The sequence below is a fragment of the Oncorhynchus tshawytscha genome, unplaced genomic scaffold (assembly GCF_018296145.1).
Source record: "Oncorhynchus tshawytscha isolate Ot180627B unplaced genomic scaffold, Otsh_v2.0 Un_contig_4763_pilon_pilon, whole genome shotgun sequence".
Lineage (NCBI taxonomy): Eukaryota > Metazoa > Chordata > Actinopteri > Salmoniformes > Salmonidae > Oncorhynchus > Oncorhynchus tshawytscha.
Genome location: NW_024609531.1, coordinates 1 through 25,000, shown reverse-complemented (window position 1 = coordinate 25,000; position 25,000 = coordinate 1). Strand labels below are relative to the sequence as shown.

The 25,000-nt window shown below is 42.9% G+C and overlaps 1 pseudogene; it reads right to left on the bottom strand.

Annotated features, from left to right (window-relative positions):
• LOC121845038 overlaps positions 1-24,516 on the bottom strand; it is a 36,230-nt pseudogene extending 11,714 nt beyond the window's left edge.
• Between the last annotated feature and the right edge of the window lie 484 nt (positions 24,517-25,000).

Below are 25,000 nucleotides of genomic sequence, written 5' to 3'. Positions count from 1 at the left end.
GTTTTATAAAATGGTGAGTCTGGACTAAAGTGGACAGTCAAAATGTAATGGGTCACAAAACAGTCTGGGTGGAGTTAAACACCTCCTAGGAAACAGTCTGGGTAGAGTTAAACACCTCCTAGGAAACAGTCTGGGAGGAGTTAGTTAAACACCTCCTAGGAAACAGTCTGGGTGGAGTTAAACACCTCCTAGGAAACAGTCTGGGAGGAGTTAAACACCTCCTAGGAAACAGTCTGGGTGGAGTTAGTTAAACACCTCCTAGGAAACAGTCTGGGTGGAGTTAAACACCTCCTAGGAAACAGTCTGGGTGGAGTTAGTTAAACACCTCCTAGGAAACAGTCTGGGTGGAGTTAAACACCTCCTAGGAAACAGTCTGGGTGGAGTTAAACACCTCCTAGGAAACAGTCTGGGTGGAGTTAAACACCTCATAGGAGACAGTCTGGGTGGAGTTAGTTAAACACCTCCTAGGAAACAGTCTGGGTGGAGTTAAACACCTCATAGGAAACAGTCTGGGTGGAGTTAAACACCTCCTAGGAAACAGTCTGGGTGGAGTTAAACACCTCCTAGGAAACAGTCTGGGTGGAGTTAAACACCTCCTAGGAAACAGTCTGGGTGGAGTTAGTTAAACACCTCCTAGGAAACAGTCTGGGTGGAGTTAAACACCTCATAGGAGACAGTCTGGGTGGAGTTAGTTAAACACCTCCTAGGAAACAGTCTGGGTGGAGTTAGTTAAACACCTCCTAGGAAACAGTCTGGGTGGAGTTAGTTAAACACCTCCTAGGAAACAGTCTGGGTGGAGTTAAACACCTCCTAGGAAACAGTCTGGGTGGAGTTAGTTAAACACCTCATACTATAGACATCTCTCCTACAGACTATATGACAATACTACCTACTGACCGAACAAACAAACAAACAAAACAAACAAACAAAACAGACAAACAAACTACTGGAGACATCTCTCCTACAGAGTATAGGATAAGACTACCTACCTACTGGAGACATCTCTCCTACAGAGTATAGGATAAGACTACCTACCTACTGGAGACATCTCTCCTACAGAGTATAGGATAAGACTACCTACTGACCGAACAAACAAACAAACAAAACAAACAAACAAACAAAACAAACAAACAAACAAACAAAACAGACAAACAAACTACTGAGACATCTCTCCTACAGAGTATAGGATAAGACTACCTACCTACTGGAGACATCTCTCCTACAGAGTATAGGATAAGACTACCTACCTACTGGAGACATCTCTCCTACAGAGTATAGGATAAGACTACCTACCTACTGGAGACATCTCTCCTACAGAGTATAGGATAAGACTACCTACCGACCGAACAAACAAACTAACAAACAAACAAACTACTGGAAACATCTCTCCTACAGAGTATAGGATAAGACTACCTACCTACTGGAGACATCTCTCCTACAGAGTATAGGATAAGACTACCTACCTACCGAACAAACAAACTAACAAACTACTGGAGACATCTCTCCTACAGAGTATAGGATAAGACTACCTACCTACTGGAGACATCTCTCCTACAGAGTATAGGATAAGACTACCTACCTACTGGAGACATCTCTCCTACAGAGTATAGGATAAGACTACCTACCTACTGGAGACATCTCTCCTACAGAGTATAGGATAAGACTACCTACCTACCGAACAAACAAACTAACAAACTACTGGAAACATCTCTCCTACAGAGTATAGGCTAAGACTACCTACCTACTGGAGACATCTCTCCTACAGAATATAGGATAAGACTACCTACCTACTGGAGACATCTCTCCTACAGAGTATAGGATAAGACTACCTACCTACCGAACAAACAAACTAACAAACTACTGGAAACATCTCTCCTACAGAGTATAGGATAAGACTACCTACCTACTGGAGACATCTCTACTATAGAGTATAGGATAAGACTACCTACCTACTGGAGACATCTCTCCTACAGAGTATAGGATAAGACTACCTACCTACTGGAAACATCTCTCCTACAGAGTATAGGATAAGACTACCTACCTACCGAACAAACAAACTAACTACTGGAAACATCTCTCCTACAGAGTATAGGATAAGACTACCTACCTACTGGAGACATCTCTCCTATAGGATAAGACTACCTACCACACGCCTATGAAACATTCCAGCTATGTAAGCTGATAGGCCTATTGGGTAGGCCTGTCCTGTCTTACCAACGCCATGGTGGTGATATTAACAAAGAATTCCCCCCGAAATACCAAACCTCACATATCTATTTCCCACACAGTCACGCGGTCTGATGTCATGCACCTTCGCCACTAAGCCTGTGTCCCTAACGGTACCCTATGAAGCGTGACACTTTCTAAACAGAGCCCGATGGGCCCAAGTCAACAGTAGTGCACTACAGTATTTAGGAGGCATGTAGGATGCAGAACCAATCAGAACCCATCACTCACTGTGATGTCACCAGTAGAGATGGGATGTTTGATGTGGCGACTCTCAGGTCTCAGATTATGCGGTGGTGTCAGCCGAGGAGACAAAGAGATGAATTATTCTCTCTGTCTCTCTATTCTCTCTCTCTCTATTCTCTCTCTCTGTCTCTCTCTCTATTATCTCTCTATCTCTCTATTCTCTCTCTCTCTCTATATATATCTTTCTCTATTCTCTCTCTATTCTCTCTCTGTCTCTCTCTATTATCTCTCTATCTCTCTCTCTATATATATATATCTTTCTCTATTCTCTCTCTCTCTCTCTATATATATATCTCTCTATTCTCTCTTCTCTATATATATATATATCTTTCTCTATTCTCTCTCTCTATATATATATATATATCTTTCTATTCTCTCTATTCTCTCTCTATTCTCTCTATTCTCTCTCTATTCTCTCTCTCTCTATATATATATCTTTCTATTCTCTCTCTCTCTCTATATATATCTTTCTCTATTCTCTCTCTCTATATATATATCTTTCTCTATTCTCTCTCTCTCTCTATATATATCTCTTTTTCTATTCTCTCTCTCTATATATATATATATCTCTCTCTATTCTCTCTCTCTATTCTCTCTCTCTATATATATATATATATATATCTCTCTATTCTCTCTCTCTATATATATATATATATCTCTCTATTCTCTCTCTCTATATATATATCTTTCTCTATTCTCTCTCTCTCTATATATATATATATATATCTCTATTCTCTCTCTCTCTCTATATATATATATATCTTTCTATTCTCTCTCTCTCTATATATATATATATATCTCTCTCTATTCTCTCTCTCTATATATATATATATCTCTATTCTCTCTCTCTATATATATATCTCTTCTCTATTCTCTCTCTATATATATATATATATCTCTATTCTCTCTCTCTCTCTCTATATATATCTTTCTATTCTCTCTCTCTCTCTATATATATATATATCTCTATTCTCTCTCTCTCTATATATATATATATCTTTCTCTATTCTCTCTCTATATATATATATATATCTCTCTCTATTCTCTCTCTCTCTATATATATATCTTTCTATTCTCTCTCTCTCTATATATATATATATCTCTCTCTATTCTCTCTCTCTATATATATATATATATCTTTCTCTATTCTCTCTCTATATATATATATATATATCTCTCTATATATATTCTCTCTCTCTCTATTCTATATATATCTCTCTCTATTCTCTCTATTCTCTATATATTCTATATCTTTCTCTATTCTCTCTCTATTCTCTCTCTATTCTCTCTCTATTCTCTCTATATTCTCTCTCTATTCTCTCTCTCTATATATATATATATCTTTCTATTCTCTCTCTCTCTATATATATATATATCTCTCTCTATTCTCTCTCTATTCTCTCTCTATTCTCTCTCTATTCTCTCTCTATTCTCTCTCTTCTCTCTCTATTCTCTCTCTATATATATATATCTTTCTCTATTCTCTCTCTATATATATATCTTCTCTATTCTCTTCTCTCTCTATATATATATATATCTCTCTCTATTCTCTCTCTATTCTCTCTCTATTCTCTCTCTATTCTCTCTATTCTCTCTCTATTCTCTCTCTATTCTCTCTCTATATATATATATCTTTCTCTATTCTCTCTCTCTATATATATATCTTTCTCTATTCTCTCTCTATATATATATCTTTCTCTATTCTCTCTCTCTCTATATATATATATATATATATATCTTTCTCTATTCTCTCTATTCTCTCTATTCTCTCTCTATTCTCTCTCTATTCTCTCTCTCTATATATATATCTTTCTCTATTCTCTCTCTATTCTCTCTCTATATATATATCTCTCTCTATTCTCTCTCTATTCTCTCTCTATTCTCTCTCTATTCTCTCTCTCTATTCTCTCTCTCTATTCTCTCTCTCTATTCTCTCTCTATTCTCTCTCTATTCTCTCTCTATTCTCTCTCTATTCTCTCTCTATTCTCTCTATTCTCTCTCTATTCTCTCTCTATTCTCTCTCTTTCTCTCTCTTTCTCTCTCTTTCTCTCTCTCTACTTTGGGAAACTTACACATTCAGGTGTTCATTGTTGGTGCATCACTGCCATGCTGCCGTGAGTTGAGGAGTAGTGCCATCTAGTGGTCGTAGTTGACATTTACAACACAACTGTGCACCGGACAAAATCATGGCAACAGTTGTGTCTCTGAGCCACCCATTCCCTCCCTCCTCCCTCCCTCCAACACTGATGGCATCTCTAATATTGATTTTCTGATAGACCTCCCACAGCTCCCTCCCCTCCCTCCCTCTCACTAATATTGATTTTCTGATAGACCTCCCACGGCTCCCTCCCTCCCTCCCTCCCTCCCTCCAACACTGATGGCATCTCTAATATTGATTTTCTGATAGACCTCCCACAGCTCCCTCCCTCCCTCCCTCTCACTAATATTGATTTTCTGATAGACCTCCCACGGCTCCCTCCCTCCCTCCCTCCCTCCCTCCCTCCCTCCCTCCCTCCCTCCCTCCCTCCCTCCCTCCCTCCCCATAACACTGATGGCATCTCTAATATTGATTTTCTGATAGACCTCCCACAGCTCCCTCCCTCCCTCCCTCCTTCATACCTGGTCTATAACACTGATGGCATCTCTAATATTGATTTTCTGATAGACCTCCCACAGCTCCCTCCCTCCCTCCCTCCTTCATACCTGGTCTATAACACTGATGGCATCTCTAATATTGATTTTCTGATAGACCTCCCACGGCTCCCTCCCTCCCTCCCTCCCTCCCTCCCTCCCTCCCTCCCTCCCTCCCTCCCTCCCTCCCTCCCCATAACACTGATGGCATCTCTAATATTGATTTTCTGATAGACCTCCCACAGCTCCCTCCCTCCCTCCCTCCTTCATACCTGGTCTATAACACTGATGGCATCTCTAATATTGATTTTCTGATAGACCTCCCACAGCTCGCTCTTCCGGTACACAGACTTCCGCAGCAGCAGCTTGCTCAGGTAGTTCTTGTCAAACTGCTCCCACCTGAATGTAGACGCCCACAGAGGGAAAGGTTATTAATGTATATCAGTATATGTTACACGTATGTTTTAGAAGGGAAAACTCCTAACCTTCCCACTTAAGTCATCATTAGTGAATATATAACTGAAGTGAAAGTTAGGATTGACCCTTTAGAGTCCATGATAATGTCCAATAATAAAAAATGATATTTCAGTTGAAACATGGCCTGCAGAGCTAAGGGCTACTGACTTGTCCCCATGATAATGTCCAATTATAATAAATGATATTTCAGTTGAAACATGGCCTGCAGAGCTAAGGGCTACTGACTTGTCCCCATGATAATGTCCAATAATAATAAATGATATTTCAGTTGAAACATGGCCTGCAGAGCTAAGGGCTACTGACTTGTCCCCATGATAATGTCCAATTATAATAAATGATATTTCAGTTGAAACATGGCCTGCAGAGCTAAGGGCTACTGACTTGTCCCCATGATAATGTCCAATTATAATAAATGATATTTCAGTTGAAACATGGCCTGCAGAGCTAAGGGCTACTGACTTGTCCCCATGATAATGTCCAATTATAATAAATGATATTTCAGTTGAAACATGGCCTGCAGAGCTAAGGGCTACTGACTTGTCCCCATGATAATGTCCAATTATAATAAATGATATTTCAGTTGAAACATGGCCTGCAGAGCTAAGGGCTACTGACTTGTCCCCATGATAATGTCCAATAATAAAAAATGATATTTCAGTTGAAACATGGCCTGCACAGCTAAGGGCTACTGACTTGTCCCCATGATAATGTCCAATTATAATAAATGATATTTCAGTTGAAACATGGCCTGCAGAGCTAAGGGCTACTGACTTGTCCCCGTGATAATGTCCAATAATAATAAATGATATCTACTGACTTGTCTCTCCAGTGGTGGTAACCGTTGAGTCCAGCGATGTCTTCCACTGCAGTCAGACAATGGTCAAAAGCCTGGGAGAGACCGTACACAGTCAGGTCAAAGGCCTGGGGAGAGACCGTACACAGTCAGGTCAAAGGCCTGGGGAGAGACCGTACACAGTCAGACAATGGTCAAAGGCCTGGGGAGAGACCGTGCACAGTCAGGTCAAAGGTCAAATGCCTGGGGAGAGACCGTACACAGTCAGGTCAAAGGTCAAAGGCCTGGGGAGAGACTGTACACAGTCAGGTCAAAGGCCTGGGGAGAGACCGTACACAGTCAGGTCAAAGGTCAAAGGCCTGGGGAGAGACCGTACACAGTCAGCTCAAAGGTCAAAGGCCTGGGGAGAGACCGTACACAGTCAGCTCAAAGGTCAAAGGCCTGGGGAGAGACCGTACACAGTCAGGTCAAAGGCCTGGGGAGAGACCATACACAGTCAGGTCAAAGGTCAAAGGCCTGGGGAGAGACCGTACACAGTCAGCTCAAAGGTCAAAGGCCTGGGGAGAGACCGTACACAGTCAGCTCAAAGGTCAAAGGACTGGGGAGAGACCGTACACAGTCAGGTCAAAGGTCAAAGGCCTAGGGAGAGACTGTACACAGTCAGGTCAAAGGTCAAAGGCCTGGGGAGAGACCGTACACAGTCAGGTCAAAGGTCAAAGGCCTGGGGAGAGACCGTACACAGTCAGGTCAAAGGCCTGGGGAGAGACCGTACACAGTCAGGTCAAAGGTCAAAGGCCTGGGGAGAGACCGTACACAGTCAGGTCAAAGGCCTGGGGAGAGACCGTACACAGTCAGGTCAAAGGTCAAAGGCCTGGGAGAGACCATACACAGTCAGGTCAAAGGTCAAAGGCCTGGGGAGAGACCGTGCACAGTCAGGTCAAAGGCCTGGGGAGAGACCGTACACAGTCAGGTCAAAGGTCTGTGGAGAGACCGTACACAGTCAGGTCAAAGGTCAAAGGCCCGGGGAGAGACCGTATACAGTCAGGTCAAAGGTCAAAGGCCTGGGGAGAGACCATACACAGTCAGGTCAAAGGTCAAAGGCCTGGGGAGAGACCGTACTCAGTCAGGTCAGAGACCTGGGTAGAGACCGTACACAGTCAGGTCAAAGGCCTGGGGAGAGGCCGTACACAGTCTGGGATAACAGAGTTTATACAGTCAGGCCAGAGACCTGGGGAGAGACCGTACACAGTCAGGTCAGAGACCTGGGGAGAGACCGTACACAGTCAGGTCAAAGGCCTGGGGAGAGACCGTATACAGTCAGGTCAAAGGTCAAAGGCCTGGGGAGAGACCGTACACAGTCAGGTCAGAGACCTGGGGAGAGACCGTACACAGTCAGGTCAGAGACCTGGGGAGAGACCGTACACAGTCAGGTCAAAGGCCTGGGGAGAGACCGTATACAGTCTGGTCAAAGGTCAAAGGCCTGGGGAGAGACCGTACTCAGTCAGGTCAGAGACCTGGGTAGAGACCGTACACAGTCAGGTCAAAGGCCTGGGGAGAGACCGTATACAGTCTGGTCAGAGACCTGGGGAGAGACCGTATACAGTTAACAGAGGTTATTCAGTCAGGTAATGATATGATACCTGATGAAAGTCCAGGGTAATGATATGATACCTGATGAAGGTCCATGGTAATGCTATGATACCTGATGAAGGTCCAGGGTAATGATATGATACCTGATGAAGGTCTGGGGTAACGATATGAAACCTGATGAAGGTCCAGGGAAATGATATGATACCACCCCTGATGAAGGTCCAGGGTAACAAAATGATACCTGATGAAGATCCAGGGTAATGATATGATACCTGATGAAGGTCCAGGGAAACGATATGATAACACCCTGATGAAGGTCCAGGGTAACGATATGATACCTGATGAAGGTCCAGGGTAATGATATGATACCACACCGGATGAAGGTCCAGGGTAATGAGATGATACCTGATGAAGGTCCAGGGTAATGATATGATACCTGATGAAGGTCCAGGGTAACGATATGATACCTGATGAAGGTCCACGGTAACGATATGATACCTGATGAAGGTCCACGGTAACGATATGATACCTGATGAAGGTCCACGGTAACGATATGAAACCTGATGAAGGTACAGGGTAATGGTATGAAACCTGATGAAGGTCCAGGGTAACGATATGAAACCTGATGAAGGTACAGGGTAATGGTATGAAACCTGATGAAGGTCCACGGTAACGATATGATACCTGATGAAGGTCCACGGTAACGATATGATACCTGATGAAGGTCCAGGGTAATGATATGATACCTGATGAAGATCCAGGGTAATGATATGATACCTGATGAAGATCCAGGGTAATGATATGATACCTGATGAAGGTCCAGGGTAACGATATGATACCTGATGAAGGTCCAGGGTAATGATATGATACCTGATGAAGGTCCAGGGTAATGGGATGATACCTGATGAAGGTCCAGGGTAATGATATGATACCTGATGAAGGTACAGGGTAATGGTATGAAACCTGATGAAGGCCCACGGTAACGATATGATATCTGATGAAGGTCCACGGTAACGATATGATACCTGATGAAGGTCCAGGGTAACAAAATGATACCTGATGAAGATCCAGGGTAATGATATGATACCTGATGAAGGTCCAGGGAAACGATATGATAACACCCCTGATGAAGGTCCAGGGTAACAAAATGATACCTGATGAAGATCCAGGTAATGATATGACACCTGATGAAGGTCCAGGGAAACGATATGATAACACCCCTGATGAAGGTCCAGGGTAACGTTATGATACCTGATGAAGGTCCAGGGTAATGATATGATACCACACCGGATGAAGGTCCAGGGTAATGATATGATACCTGATGAAGGTCCAGGGTAATGATATGATACCTGATGAAGGTCCAGGGTAACGATATGATACCTGATGAAGGTCCACGGTAACGATATGATACCTGATGAAGGTCCACGGTAACGATATGAAACCTGATGAAGGTACAGGGTAATGGTATGAAACCTGATGAAGGTCCAGGGTAACGATATGAAACCTGATGAAGGTACAGGGTAATGGTATGAAACCTGATGAAGGTCCACGGTAACGATATGATACCTGATGAAGGTCCACGGTAACGATATGATACCTGATGAAGGTCCAGGGTAATGATATGATACCTGATGAAGATCCAGGGTAATGATATGATACCGGATGAAGGTCCAGGGTAATGATATGATACCTGATGAAGGTCCAGGGTAATGATATGATACCTGATGAAGGTCCAGGGTAACGATATGATACCTGATGAAGGTCCAGGGTAATGATATGATACCGGATGAAGGTCCAGGGTAATGATATGATACCTGATGAAGATCCAGGGTAATGATATGATACCTGATGAAGGTCCAGGGTAATGGGATGATACCTGATGAAGGTCCAGGGTAATGATATGATACCTGATGAAGGTACAGGGTAATGGTATGAAACCTGATGAAGGTCCACGGTAACGATATGATACCTGATGAAGGTCCAGGGTAACGATATGATACCTGATGAAGGTCCAGGGTAATGATATGATACCACCCCTGATGAAGGTCCAGGGTAACGATATGATACCTGATGAAGATCCAGGGTAACGATATGATACCTAATGGAGGTCCAGGGTAACGATATGAAACCTGATGAAGGTCCAGGGTAACGATATGATACCTGATGAAGGTCCAGGGTAATGATATGATACCTGATGAAGGTCCAGGGTAATGAGATGATACCTGATGAAGGTCCAGGGTAATGAGATGATACCTGATGAAGGTCCAGGGTAATGGGATGATACCTGATGAAGGTCCAGGGTAATGATATGATACCTGATGAAAGTCCAGGGTAATGATATGACACCTGATGAAGGTCCAGGGTAATGATGACACCACACCTGATGAAGGTCCAGGGTAATGATATGATACCTGATGAAGGTCCAGGGTAATGATATGATACCACCCCTGATGAAGGTCCAGGGTAATGATATGATACCACACCTGATGAAGGTCCAGGGTAACGATATGATACCACACCTGATGAAGGTCCAGGGTAACTATATGATACCTGATGAAGGTCCAGGGTAATGATATGATACCACACCTGATGAAGGTCCTGGGTAATGATATGATGCCTGATGAAAGTCCAGGGTAATGATATGATACCTGATGGTCCAGGGTAATGATATGATACCACCCCTGATGAAGGTCCAGGGTAATGATATGATACCACACCTGATGAAGGTCCAGGGTAACGATATGATACCACACCTGATGAAGGTCCAGGGTAACTATATGATACCTGATGAAGGTCCAGGGTAATGATATGATACCACACCTGATGAAGGTCCTGGGTAATGATATGATGCCTGATGAAAGTCCAGGGTAATGATATGATACCTGATGGTCCAGGGTAATGATATGATACCACCCCTGATGAAGGTCCAGGGTAATGATATGATACCACACCTGATGAAGGTCCAGGGTAATGATACGATACCTGATGAAGGTCCAGGGTAATGATATGATATCTGATGAAGGTCCAGGGTGATGATATGATACCTGATGAAGGTCCAGGGTAACTATATGATACCTGATGAAGGTCCAGGGTAACGATATGATACCACCCCTGATGAAGGTCCAGGGTAACGATATGATACCACACCTGATGAAGGTCCAGGGTAACTATATGATACCTGATGAAGGTCCAGGGTAATGATATGATACCACACCTGATGAAGGTCCTGGGTAATGATATGATGCCTGATGAAAGTCCAGGGTAATGATATGATACCTGATGAAGGTCCAGGGTAATGATATGATACCTGATGGTCCAGGGTAATGATATGATACCTGATGAAGGTCCAGGGTAACGATATGATACCACCCCTGATGAAGGTCCAGGGTAATGATATGATACCACACCTGATGAAGGTCCAGGGTAATGATATGATACCTGATGAAGGTCCAGGGTAATGATATGATACCTGATGAAGGTCCAGGATAATGAGATGATACCTGATGAAGGTCCAGGGTAATGAGATGATACCTGATGAAGGTCCAGGGTAATGATATGATACCCGATGAAGGTCCAGGGTAACGATATGATACCTGATGAAGGTCCAGGGTAACGATATGATACCTGATGAAGGTCCAGGGTAACGATATGATACCCGATGAAGGTCCAGGGTAACGATATGAAACCTGATGAAGGTCCAGGGTAACGATATGATACCTGATGAAGGTCCAGGGTAACGATATGATACCCAATGAAGGTCCAGGGTAACGATATGAAACCTGATGAAGGTCCAGGTTAACGATATGATACCTGATGAAGGTCCAGGGTAATGATATGATACCTGATGAAGGTCCAGGGTAATGAGATGATACCTGATGAAGGTCCAGGGTAATGCCAAGGTATTATTTATTCTCTCTGCATCGTAGAGTTATCAGGGCAATATAGGTAATAGCCAACCAATAGCCAGCCTGATAGCCAGCCTGATAGCCAACCTGATAGCCAACCTGATAGCCAACCTGATAGCCAGCCTGATAGCCAGCCTGATAGCCAGCCTGATAGCCAACCTGATAGCCAACCTGATAGCCAGCCTGATAGCCAGCCTGATAGCCAACCTGATAGCCAACCTGATAGCCAACCTGATAGCCAGCCTGATAGCCAGCCTGATAGCCAGCCTGATAGCCAGCCTGATAGCCAACCTGATAGCCAGCCTGATAGCCAGCCTGATAGCCAGCCTAAATGGATGGAGAGAATCGGCCCATATCTGTCACAGTGTTATAGAAGAGAGTCGGTGTGTGTGTGTGTGTGTGTGTGTGTGTGTGTGTGTGTGTGTGTGTGTGTGTGTGTGTGTGTTTGTTAGTTGAGGTGCTGCAGCTCTATCTGTGAGTCCTCCCTGTCAGTCTGTCTCCGTTCAGTTTCGAGGCCGTAGCGGCTCTTCCTGTGACGTGACAGTGACTGAGTGGTCATGTGACACACCGCTCTTTAAGGATGAGCTTGACGTAGTTGAGTCGTCAGTGACGAAGACAGAAACATAGATCGAACTGAAATGAACTCAATTTAAGTTGATTTCAATCGAACTACATTCATATGATGAAATTAAACTGAATTGCTCACACGCTCGTGTATCTCCTCGTTGATGGTGGGCTTGCGGTTGGTGGCACGAGGTACTTTGAGCCAGTTCACTAGAGGCTTGATGGTCAGACCCTGGAAGAGAGAGAGAGAGAGACAGAGCGAGAGAGACAGAGAGAGAGACAGAGAGAAAGAGAGAGAGACAGAGACAGAGAAAGACAGAGAGAGAGAGAGGGGGAGGATGAAAGGGGGTGAATGAGGGCGAGAGAGAGAGGGGGTGAAAGAGGAGGGGGTGAAAGAGGAGGGGGTGAATGAGGGAGAGAAAGAGGGGGTGAAAGAGGAGGGGGTGAATGAGGGAGAGAGAGAGAGGGGGTGAAAGAGGAGGGGGTGAATGAGGGAGAGAGAGCGAGGGGGTGAAAGAGGAGGGGGTGAATGAGGGAGAGAGAGCGAGGGGGGGTGAAAGAGGAGGGGGTGAATGAGGGAGAGAGAGCGAGGGGGTGAAAGAGGGGGGTGAATGAGGGAGGAGAAAGAGAGGGGGGTGAAAGAGGAGGGGGTGAATGAGGGAGAGAGAGAGAGGGGGTGAAAGAGGAGGGGTTGAATGAGGGAGAGAGAGAGGGGGGTGAAAGAGGAGGGGGAATGAGGGAGAGAGAGAGTGAAAGAGGAGGGGGTGAATGAGGGAGAGAAAGAGGGGGTGAAAGAGGAGGGGGTGAGGGAAAGAGAGGGGGGGGTGAAAGAGGAGGGGGTGAATGAGGGAGAGAGAGAGAGGGGGTGAAAGAGGAGGGGGTGAATGAGGGAGAGAGAGAGGGGGTGAAAGAGGAGGGGGTGAATGAGGGAGAGAGAGGGGGGTGAAAGAGGAGGGGGTGAATGAGGGAGAGAGAGGGGGGGTGAAAGAGGAGGGGGTGAATGAGGGAGAGAGAGAGAGAGAGGGGGGTGAAAGAGGAGGGGGTGAATGAGGGAGAGAGAGAGGGGGTGAAAGAGGAGGGGTGAATGAGGGAGAGAGAGAGGGGGTGAATGAGGGAGAGAGAGAGAGACAGAGAGAGAGACAGAGAGAGATGGGGTGAAAGAGGGGGGTGAATGAGGGAGAGAGAGAGGGGGTGAATGAGGGAGAGAGAGAGAGGGGGGTGGGTGAAAGAGGAGGGGGTGAATGAGGGAGAGATAGAGAGGGGGGGGTGAAAGAGGAGGGGGTGAATGAGGGAGAGATAGAGAGGAGGGGGTGAAAGAGGAGGGGGTGAATGAGGCAGAGAGAGAGAGGGGGGAAAGAGGGGGGGGTGAATGAGGGAGAGAGAGGGGGGTGAAAGAGGGAGAGAGGGAAGAAGCAAAGAAGGAGTTACAGGAGATTAGTAATGTAAATCCCTCCCATTCACACTCAGCTCATGGCGCCACAGGGATAAACACTGAGTGTGGACAGGAACACACCAGACCCCTCCCCATAAACACTGAGTGTGGACAGGAACACACCAGGCCCCTCCCCATAAACACTGAGTGTGGACAGGAACACACCAGGCCCCTCCCCATAAACACTGAGTGTGGACAGGAACACATCAGGCCCCTCCCCATAAACACTGAGTGTGGACAGGAACACACCAGGCCCCTCCCCATAAACACTGAGTGTGTAGGAACACACCAGGCCCCTCCCCATAAACACTGAGTGTGTAGAGGAACACACAGGCCCCTCCCCATAAACACTGAGTGTATACAGGAACACATCAGGCCCCTCCCCATAAACACTGAGTGTGGACAGGAACACATCAGGCCCCTCCCCATAAACACTGAGTGTGGACAGGAACACACCAGGCCCCTCCCCATAAACACTGAGTGTATACAGGAACACACCAGGCCCCTCCCCATAAACATTGAGTGTGGACAGGAACACACCAGGCCCCTCCCCATAAACACTGAGTGTGGACAGGAACACACCAGGCCCCTCCCCATAAACATTGAGTGTGGACAGGAACACACCAGGCCCCTCCCCATAAACACTGAGTGTGTAGAGGAACACACCAGGCCCCTCCCCATAAACACTGAGTGTATACAGGAACACACCAGGCCCCTCCCCATAAACACTGAGTGTGTACAGGAACACACCAGGCCAATCCCCATAAACACTGAGTGTGGACAGGAACACACCAGGCCCCTCCCCATAAACACTGAGTGTGTAGAGGAACACACCAGGCCCCTCCCCATGTTCTGACATCACTGGATCAATACACAGATAAATCACATCTTGATTCTGCATGTCAATATGATTATCAATGTCGGACAACAAGCACTAGATAGACAGTGTGTTGGATCAGGCAGAGCAAGGTCAGCCTGGGGGCTCAGATCAGTGTGTTGGATCAGGCAGAGCAAGGTCAGCCTGGGGGCTCAGATCAGTGTGTTGGATCAGGCAGAGCAAGGTCAGCCTGGGGGCTCAGATCAGTGTGTTGGATCAGGCAGATGAAGGTCAGCCTAGGGGCTCAGATCAGTGTGTTGGATCAGGCAGAGCAAGGTCAGCCTGGGGGCTCAGATCAGTGTGTTGGATCAGGCAGATGAAGGTCAGCCTAGGGGCTCAGATCAGTGTGTTGGATCAGGCAGAGCAAGGTCAGCCTGGGGGCTCAGATCAGTGTGTTGGATCAGGCAGAGCAAGGTCAGCCTGGGGGCTCAGATCAGTGTGTTGGATCAGGCAGAGCAAGGTCAGCCTGGGGGCTCAGATCAGTGTGTTGGATCAGGCAGATGAAGGTCAGCCTGGGGGCTCAGATCTCTCCAAGCCTGTTGAGTCAACAGAAAAACAAGCACTGATAGACAGTGTGTGGATCAGGCAGAGCAAGGTCAGCCTGGGGGCTCAGATCTCTCCAAGCCTGTTGAGTCAACAGAAAAACAAGCACTGACTGGGTTTGATGTATTAGCTGGAACAAAAAGCCTGCACACATTCCACAAAGGGGTGAGAGTAGATGTCATGTCTTCCCGGTATGGGGACCTCTCTATATATGATCATAGGTCTAATCATAGAATTACGTACAGTATAGAATCCCTTTTAATTGAATAAGGATTTATATGGGCATGATAGTGAAGATCAGTCGTTTCATTTTTAAAATGTATTAACACAACCGGTCATGATGTTTTCATCTGATTGGCTGACAGGCTAATGTAAGCTACCTGGGCGCGTTGTTCAGGGGCGGCTGAACGACAGGGAGGGTGAGGGAATAGCTGCTACGTCTCATGTTTCTGCTTATCATTTCTGTCATTTTGTTAGAAGGCTGTTTGTTAGTCAACGTGTCTATAATTAGATACGTGCAGCTCCTCTTCTGCCGTTAAGCTGACGTTCCTCCGGAACGCCGATAAAACCCTGATCGGCAGAATGATGTCATAAATCAATAGAACGATCAACGCATCATGGACAATCTAGCTGACATCGGGTAAAGTTCTCTCTTCCATTTCTGGTTCTCTCTCACACGGAGCGAGAACATTTGTGGACCAGGGAGATTTCCGTTTGACCGGATTAAAAGAAAATGGAAAGCTGTGAAAATGATCCATCATGCTGAAAGAAATACATTGTATTTCTCCATTCTGGTTCCCGAGATAAAATGAACTTTTGGTCTATCATTTTAATGCACGGAACACCTAGTTCTGCAGGAGTTCATATTACAGTAATCTACATGAGTCCTACAGTCAGTGTCCAGACTTCAGATAATATTATAATAGACTACAGTCAGTGTCCAGACTTCAGTTAATATTATAATAGACTACAGTCAGTGTCCAGACTTCAGTTAATATGATAATAGAGACCTACAGTCAGTGTCCAGACTTCAGTTAATATGATAATAGACTACAGTCAGTGTCCAGACTTCAGTTAATATTATAATAGACTACAGTCAGTGTCCAGACTTCAGTCAATATGATAATAGACTACAGTCAGTGTCCAGACTTCAGTTAATATTATAATAGACTACAGTCAGTGTCCAGACTTCAGTGAATATTACAATAGACTATAGTCAGTGTCCAGACTTCAGTGAATATTATAATAGACTACAGTCAGTGTCCAGACTTCAGTTAATATTATAATAGACTACAGTCAGTCAGTCCAGACTTCAGTTACTATTATAATAGACTACAGTCAGTGTCCAGACTTCAGTTAATATTATAATAGACTACAGTCAGTGTCCAGACTTCAGTTAATATTATAATAGACTACAGTCAGTGTCCAGACTTCAGTTAATATTATAATAGACTACATGAGACCTACAGTCAGTGTCCAGACTGCAGTTAATATGATAATAGACTACAGTCAGTGTCCAGACTTCAGTTAATATGATAATAGACTACAGTCAGTGTCCAGACTTCAGTCAATATGATAATAGACTACAGTCAGTGTCCAGACTTCAGTCAATATGATAATAGACTACAGTCAGTGTCCAGACTTCAGTCAATATTATAATAGACTACAGTCAGTGTCCAGACTTCAGTTAATATTATAGATAGAGTCATGTCCAGACTTCAGTTAATATTATAATAGACTACAGTCAGTCCAGACTTCAGTTAATATTATAATAGACTACAGTCAGTGTCCAGACTTCAGTTAATATTATAATAGACTACAGTCAGTGTCCAGACTTCAGTTAATATTATAATAGACTACAGTCAGTGTCCAGACTTCAGTGTCCAGATATGATAATAGACTACAGTCAGTGTCCAGACTTCAGTTAATATTATAATAGACTAGTCAGTGACCAGACTTCAGTTAATATTACTTTTGGACATGGCCAAAAGTAATGCACTATATAGGGAATAGGGTGCCATATTGGATACACCTGCTCTCTGTTCGCTCACATTATCCACTACCAAACATTATCCACTACCACACATCATCCACTATCACACATCATCCACTACCACACATCATCCACTATCACACATTATCCACTATCACACATCATCCACTACCACACATCATCCACAATCACATATCATCCACAATCACATATCATCCACTATCACACATTATCCACTATCACACATCATCCACTATCACACATCATCCACTATCACACATTATCCACTACCACATCATCCACTATCACACATTATCCACTACCGCACATTATCCACTACCACACATTATCCACTACCACACATTATCCACTATCACACATCATCCACTATCACACATTATCCACTACCGCACATTATCCACTACCACACATTATCCACTATCACACATCATCCACTATCACACATTATCCACTACCGCACATTATCCACTACCACACATTATCCACTACCACACATTATCCACTAACACACATCATCCACTATCACACATCATCCACTATCACACATGATCCACTACCGCACATTATCCACTACCACACATCATCCACTATCACACATCATCCACTACCGCACATGATCCACTACCACTAACACATCATCCACTACCGCACATTATCCACTACCACACATTATCCACTACCGCACATTATCCACTAACACACATCATCCACTATCACACATCCACTATCACATATCATCCAATCACATTATCCACTATCACACATTATCCACTAATCACACATCATCCACTAATCACATGATCCACTATCACACATCATCCACTAATCACACATCATCCACTAATCACATTATCCACTATCACACATCATCCACTATCACACATTATCCACTAATCACATGATCCACTAACATCATCCACTATCACACATTATCCACTAATCACATGATCCACTAACACACATCATCCACTATCACACATCATCCACTATCACACATCATCCACTATCCCACATCATCCACTATCCCACATCATCCACTATTACACATTATCCACTATCACACATCATCGACTAGTGTATAATTCACTATCACACATTATCCACTATCACCCATTATCCACTATCACACAGTATCCACTACCACACATCATCTACGTGTGTATAATCCATAAATCAGCCAGAGTGACCTCTGGACAGGACACTAGTCTATATCCTGTTTCTGTAGAGTAGGTACTCCCTCTGGACAGGACACTAGTCTATCTCCTGTTTCTGTAGCGTAGGCAGTTCACTGGACAGGACACTAGTCTATCTCCTGTTTCTGTAGAGTAGGTACTCCCTCTGGACAGGACACTAGTCTATCTCCTGTTTCTGTAGAGTAGGTACACCCTCTGGACAGGACACTAGTCTATCTCCTGTTTCTGTAGAGTAGGTACTCCCTCTGGACAGGACACTAGTCTATCTCCTGTTTCTGTAGAGTGAGTACTCCCCTGGACAGGACACTAGTCTATCCCCTGTTTCTGTAGAGTAGGTACTCCCTCTGGACAGGACACTAGTCTATCTCCTGTTTCTGTAGAGTAGTACTCCCTCTGGACAGGACACTAGTCTATCTCCTGTTTCTGTAGAGTAGGTACTCCTCTGGACAGGACACTAGTCTATCTCCTGTTTCTGTAGAGTAGGTACTCCCTCTGGACAGGACACTAGTCTATCTCCTGTTTCTGTAGAGTGAGTACTCCCCTGGACAGGACACTAGTCTATCCCCTGTTTCTGTAGAGTGAGTACTCCTCTGGACAGGACACTAGTCTATCTCCTGTTTCTGTAGAGTAGGTACTCCTCTGGACAGGACACTAGTCTATCTCCTGTTTCTGTAGAGTAGGTACTCCCTCTGGACAGGACACTAGTCTATCTCCTGTTTCTGTAGAGTGAGTACTCCTCTGGACAGGACACTAGTCTATCTCCTGTTTCTGTAGAGTGAGTACTCCCCTGGACAGGACACTAGTCTATCTCCTGTTTCTGTAGAGTAGGTACTCCCTCTGGACAGGACACTAGTCTATCTCCTGTTTCTGTAGAGTGAGTACTAAATATATCTAGTATTAAAATATCTATTAAAATATCTCTAGTATTAAAATATTTAATGAAATATCTCTAGTATAAAAATATCTCTAGTATAAAATATATCTAGTATTAAAATATCTCTAGTATAAAATATATCTAGTATTAAAATATCTCTAGTATTAAAATATTTAATGAAATATCTCTAGTATAAAAATATCTCTAGTATAAAATATATCTAGTATTAAAATATAAAATATATCTAGTATTAAAATATATCTAGTATTAAAATATGTCTAGTATTAAAATATATTAAAATATCTCTAGTATTAAAATATCTATTAAAAAATCTAGTATTAAAATATATCTAGTATAAAATATCTATTAAAATATATCTAGTATAAAATATCTATTAAAATATCTCTAGTATTAAAATATCTATTAAAATATCTCTAGTATTAAAATATCTCTAGTATTAAAATATAGTATTAAAATATCTAGTATTAAAATATCTCTAGATATCTATTAAAATATCTCTAGTATTAAAATATATCTAGTATTAAAATATATCTAGTATTAAAATATCTCTAGTATAAAATATGTATTAAAATATCTCTAGTATTAAAATATCTCTGGTATCAAATATCTCTAGTATTAAAATATGTCTAGTATTAAAATATATATTAAAATATATCTAGTATTAAAATATCTCTAGTATAAAAATAGCTCTTAAAATATCTCTAGTATAAAAATAGCTCTAGTATTAAAATATCTCTGATATTAAAATACGTATAGTATTAAAATATTTAATAAAATATCTCTAGTATAAAATATATCTAGTATTAAAATATCTCTAGTATTAAAATATATCTAGTATAAAATATCTCTGGTATTAAATATCTCTAGTATTAAAATATCTCTAGTATTAAATTATATCTAGTATTAAAATATTTATAGTATAAAATATGTATTAAAATATCTCTAGTATTAAATATATCTAGTATTAAAATATCTCTAGTATTAAAATATCTCTAGTATAAAATATGTATTAAAATATCTCTAGTATAAAATATGTATTACAATATCTCTAGTATTAAAATATCTCTGGTATTAAATATCTCTAGAATAAAATATGTATTAAAATATCTCTAGTATAAAATATGTATTACAATATCTCTAGTATTAAAATATCTCTAGTATAAAATATGTATTACAATATCTCTAGTATTAAAATATCTCTGGTATCAAATATCTCTAGTATTAAAATATCTCTAGTATTAAAATATCTCTAGTATAAAATATGTATTACAATATCTCTAGTATTAAAATATCTCTGGTATCAAATATCTCTAGTATTAAAAAAATATCTCTAGTATTAAAATATCTCTAGTATTAAAATATCTCTAGTATTAAAATATCTCTAGTATTAAAATATCTCTAGTAAATACTTTACCTGGAACATCACAGTGAAGAAAACCACTATGATGGTTGTGGCCACGAAGTAGTCTTTAGCCGGGACCCGTTCTGCATCCAGCAGCACCACCAAGGCAAACGCCACCGCCCCTCGCAGGCCACCGTACGACATCACCACCTGGTCGATCTTGTCCAATGGGACGAGGCGGAACCAGTTCAACACCCAGGTCTGCATGACCACACCTGAAAGAGATCAGAGACAGAGAATCCAACAGCTACAGTATAATACTTATCCCCCCCACAGTATAAATGAAGTTGTGCCAGTACATTCTCAGACTCATCATTGAGTTCAGAGTACCATCTTGATTATTGATAAAGGACGACAGATATTCAGACACTTTTTGGAGTTAATTGAAGGAGTGATTATTTTATAATCTGTTTGGCATTAAAGGTTTTATAGAGAGGCCCGATCACTGATAAAAACACGCTGGATCCTCAAGACTCTGTTCAGTATCTGTGTGTAGCAAGCACCCTGACGAAAGGCTCTCTCAGACAAGCACCCTGACGAAAGGCTCTCCCAGACAAGCACCCTGATGAAAGGCTCTTCAGACAAGCACCCCCTGACGAGACAAGGCTCTCCCAGACAAGCACCCTGACGAAAGGCTCTCCCAGACAAGCACCCTGACGAAAGGCTCTTCAGAGAAGCACCCTGACAAAAGGCTCTTTAGAGAAGCACCCTGACAAAAGGCTCTCTCAGACAAGAATGTTGGTCAAATAAATCCACATTAAGGACAGAGAAGACTCCTCTCTTTGTGCTGCGTAGGTCCACTCTTACCCAGGGGGCTGCAATCTCTGATACATAGTAGTATAGTATTGAAATTCACCTTCAGCTATGTGTAGAGTAACAACGCTGGGTACTGAATCAATGTTTAGTAAGGCGACACACCTACCCAGGGCCCTAAAGACGAAGATGAAGATGAGCGTACAGGAGATGAGTCCTGTGTCCCAGGCCCACTTAGACTTGTCCACGGCTGAGATGCCCAGGAAGATGAAGATGATGGTTTCGGCGATGCTGGCCAGGGTTTTCATCGTGTACTTCACCGTGGTACGAGATTTCTGGGATATGTTGGCCTCCACGTACTTGTTACAGCCGATACCACAGAACGTCATTCTGAAGGAGGTGAGAGAGAGAGAGACAGAGGACAGGAGAGGACCAGGGTCCAGATTCACAAAACACTTCTTAAATGCAAAAAAATTAACAAGTTCATAAGATAGTTCGTAAGTGCAATTCCTCAACAATATCTTAAGATTTTATGATTTTCTTACAAACTCCTCAAACATCTTCTCACGTATCTTCTTTAAGATGTTTGTTGCTAGGCAACCCATTTAGCTATCGAGCTAGCTAGCAATGGCAAAAAATAATCAATACTTAATAAAATGATCAATACTTAAAATAATTAATATTTAAAATAATCAATACTGAAACTTTCAGATATAGTTTGAGAGTGAATTATGTACAATTGATTTTCATGAGCTGTTTTCTCTCACTGCCCAGAGTTTAGGACAATGGTTGAGCTATCTTGGAATTTTAAAATATTTACAACCAACTTTATTTTCAAGATAAAATATGATTTCTTAACTTTTTGCTTAAGGAGAAACATAAGAAAACAGCGAAAGAGAATTTCCAAGAACCTTTTTGAGGAATAGCAACTTTGCTGAACTTTCTTCTTAAGTCTAAAGTCTATAGTTAAGAGAAAAACATGGCATTTTAGAAGATATTCCTTCTAAAGAGGGTTTAGAGAATCTGAGCCCAGGGCCTTAACCAGGGTTGGAGTTCGGAAGAGGACATTTTTGAAAATTGAAGCTCATTAACTGCAATTCTATACAATTTAAAACCTTTTTCAAATGCTATTTGGAGAACAGCAAAACAAGGCAGGTTCATTCAACATCTACAAAACAAGGAAATGACCCCAGCCATTATCACCTTGTCTGCTGTAGGTTCATTCACCTCAGTCCATCTACAAGCACACAGCCTGTTAGCTATACAATCTACCTACCTCAGTCCATCTACAAGCACACAGCCTGTTAGCTATACAATCTACCTACCTCAGTCCATCTACAAACACACAGCCTGTTAGCAACAATCTACCTACCTCAGTCCATCTACAAACACACAGCCTGTTAGCTATACAATCTACCTACCTCAGTCCATCTACAAGTACACAGCCTGTTAGCCTCTACCTACCTCAGTCCATCTACAAACACACAGCCTGTTATACAATCTACCTACCTCAGTCCATCTACAAACACACAGCCTGTTAGCTATACAATCTACCTAACTCAGTCCATCTACAAACACAGCCTATTGGATATACAATCTACCTACCTCAGTCCATCTATGTTAAACACACAGCCTGTTAGCTATACAATCTACCTAACTCAGTCCATCTACAAACACAGCCTATTGATATACAATCTTTACCTACCTCAGTCCATCTATAAACACACAGCCTGTTAGCCATACAATCGACCTACCTCAGTCCATCTACAAACACAGCCTGTTAGCTATACAATCTACCTACCTCAGTCCATCTACAAACACACAGCCTGTTAGCTATACAATCTACCTAACTCAGTCCATCTACAAACACACAGCCTGTTAGCTATACAATCTACCTACCTCAGTCCATCTATAAACACACAGCATGTTAGCTATACAATCTTACCTACCTCAGTCCATCTATAAACACAGCCTGTTAGCTATACAATCTACCTACCTCAGTCGATCTACAAACACACAGCCTATTAGCTATACAATCTACCTCCTCAGTCCATCTACAAACACAGCCTGTTGGATATACAACTACCTAATGTTATGAAGGGGGGAGATATGAGACATGATTCACACTGACCTACGTAGAATCAGTGGATGAAACAAAAACCTATTACATGTTTACAACTGTATTGTTTGGATGTTGGTTAGCCTAACAATGTTGGTCTGTACAAGATAGGTCCTGTTGGATGTTCATATTGTAACATAGTGGTTGTATTGATAATGTAGGTCTGTAGGGAAGATAAACCTTGTTGAGATGTTCATATTGTTTGGATAGTGGTTGTATTTTAATGTTGGTCTATAGGGAAGATAGGTCCTGTTGAGATGTTCATATTGTAACATACAGTGGTTGTATTGTAATGTAGGTCTGTAGGGGAGGATAGGTCCTGTGGAGATGTTCATATTGTAACATAGTGGTTGTATTGTAATGTAGGTCTATAGGGAAGATGGAGTCCTGTTGAGATGTTCATATTGAAACATACAGTGGCTGTATTGTAATGTAGGTCTATACACACACACACACACACACACACACACACACACACACACACACACACACACACACACACATACACACACACACGCACACGCACACGCACAGCACACACACAGACACCCTAATGACAGCGGAATAAAAAATATATTAGAAATGTGAAGTGAGTTTAAATGCAACATCTTTTGAGTACAGACCATCACATTTTCTGTGGTGATTTCTAGAACACATACTAAAGATGTACTCACGACAAGATGGCGGACAGAGAGAAGAGCTTCTAGCGTAGGTAGGGGCCAGGTAGACCATGAGGGAAGACCAATAGAGGCTCAATGATGCGGACCTTCTTGGTGAAACGGTGATGAAGGCTAGGAGAGCAGCAAAGATCAGACCCACCATGGTCCCCCCCAATACTGACGATGAGGAATGAGGCTGAGGAGGGAGAGGAGGGAGAGAAGGACGGAGATGGGGAGGAGGAGGAGGAAGGGGTGGAGGGAGACAGGGAGGAAGAGGAGAGGGGTGGAGGAAGATGGGGAGACAGGGAGGAAGAGGAGAGGGGGTGGAGGAAGATGGGGAGACAGGGAGGAAGAGGAGAAGGAAGATGGGGAGGTGGAGGAGGAAGGGTAGAGGGAGACAGGGAGGAAGAGGAAGATGGGGAGGAGGAGGAGGGTGGAGGGAGACAGGGAGGAAGATGGGGAGGAGGAGGAAGGGTGGAGGGAGACAGGGAGGAAGAGGGGGAGGAGGAGGAAGGGTGGGGGAGACAAGGAGGAGGAGGAAGGGTGGAGGGAGAGAGAGGAAGGGTGGAGAGAGAGGGGGAGGAGGAAGAGAGGAGGCATAGGGGACGTGGGAGAGTCTTTAGGTTCAGAGACAGGAAATCAGGAGAGGTCTCATAGTGGCTATGCAGAGCATGGTGTGT